This window comes from Aplysia californica, unplaced genomic scaffold (genome assembly GCF_000002075.1).
Source record: "Aplysia californica isolate F4 #8 unplaced genomic scaffold, AplCal3.0 scaffold00576, whole genome shotgun sequence".
In the NCBI taxonomy this organism is placed as follows: domain Eukaryota; kingdom Metazoa; phylum Mollusca; class Gastropoda; order Aplysiida; family Aplysiidae; genus Aplysia; species Aplysia californica.
Window position 1 is genome coordinate 281,485 of NW_004797846.1, and position 1,829 is coordinate 283,313.

Genomic DNA, 1,829 nt, shown 5'->3' on the forward strand with positions numbered 1-1,829 from the left:
ACATACATACATACATACATACATACATACATACATACATACATACATACATACAAATAACTCTCTGGCCTCCCAAAAAAACCCAACCAAGAAAACACCAATGTGAACCGGAGTGGAGCTAACTCACACAGCCATTCATCTTTTGGAAGATTGTCAGAGAAATGAAAGGAGGCCAATTCAGTGGACGCGCGAGGCGCTCACCCTTAGCACGGCTGGCTAAATCGGCGCCCGGTAACTCTAGCAAGAGCCAACAGTTCCGGCCAACTGGACCAACAGCCGAGCCGGCAGAGGTCAATGGCTCTGGGATGGATGCTCACGACTCCGCTCATAGAGACAAGTGTGAGGCATCGGGGTGAAATCAGGCGCTCGTCAAAATAATGAAAATGAAGAAACAGGTATATTTTCGTCAGTTTTGCCATTTTTATCGAATTTTTGGTTTTTGAGGCAACACCTATTATGTCTATATAAAAACATAATTCCAAGTGTATTTGACTGAAAAACGTTGGTCAAAGGCACAAAATATGTACATTTTCAGTTTTCAAGGACTCTCAATCTATTGAAGTTACCTTACTTTTCTCACTAATTTTCTCACTAATTTACCACTGAACCCAGACGCCCCCATCTCCTTCAACCGCAAATATCTCAACCTCTATTCAAGATAGAAGGGTATTTTTATCAAAGGAAACAAGTCAAATAAATGAGCTTTGAGACGATAGCAATAATTCCTCTCATGCCCAAAAATTTACGAGCGCCTGATTCCAGCGTGTCGTGACACAAATTACTCCCGGAGCCAAAGTCTCTGTACTCCGTACACCGGACCCAAAGTCTCTGTACTCTTCTGTACACCGCCCACGCGAACGCTTCGATCCACACACGGGCATGAATCAAACTATTTTGTGGGTGGGGGTGGGGGGTAGGGGGGTTCCTCCAACCATCATCACTGACATTCGAGATGCACGATCTCATATATCTAACCATATATCAGTGTAGTATGCATGTAGCAAAGATGAATGCCGTTGGTTTTCTTATGAACATTGCACAGGAAAAGAACAATCAATAAAACAAACATTCAAGCAAAATACACCTTGTTTTTTTCTTGTGATTGCTGACGTTCAAGACAACAACAGACAAGAGCTATTACTAATTAAATTAATTTGTATTAGTGTAAAATCAAAGGAAAGACCACGTGGAACCTGGATAAGAGTCACCACAGAACTTCATGTACAGAAAAGTAGGAAGGCATGGAATAACACCAAGAGACTGGCCCAGGATAGGGAAGAGTGGAAAGTCTCTTATTCTTTCTCTTATTTAACCTCTCAGAAAGAAACACACATTTTTACTCTGCCATGGAGGAATGTCCTGTAAGGACATCCGTGTAACTTTGTGAAAACAATATAATATAATGTTTGGAGACAGCACATTTCTATTTTCAATGTTTGTTTGTTTGTTTGTTTTTGTTTTTTGTTTTTGTTTTTCTGTGGTTTTTGTTTGAGTAAAGAGAAGCAAGTCGACACAAAAATGGTCAATTAGTTCCGGGTAAAAAGAAAGACAGACAGACAGAAACAACAGAGGTGATATAAAGAAGTTATAGGACCTACCGTTGCTATTCATAACGGTGGACTCATGAACATTTATTGGCACGCACGACGATAAACACACAAAGAACATACGTATTTATTAGATCTAAAACAAATGAATTCATTAGGAAAGATACAGACACAAATATGTAGACATACTTGTGCATGCACACCGGAGAGAGAGAGAGAGAGAGAGAGAGAGAGAGAGAGAGAGAGAGAGAGAGACAGGGGGTGGGGATGAAAGAAATGGGG

The 1,829-nt window shown here is 40.7% G+C and overlaps 1 protein-coding gene across 4 annotated transcripts in view; it reads right to left on the reverse strand.

Moving 5' to 3' along the window:
• The window catches only part of LOC101863051 (potassium voltage-gated channel subfamily H member 6), a 270,601-nt gene that overhangs the window by 248,114 nt on the left and 20,658 nt on the right, over nt 1-1,829 (reverse strand). The gene's annotated exons all lie outside the window — the stretch shown is intronic.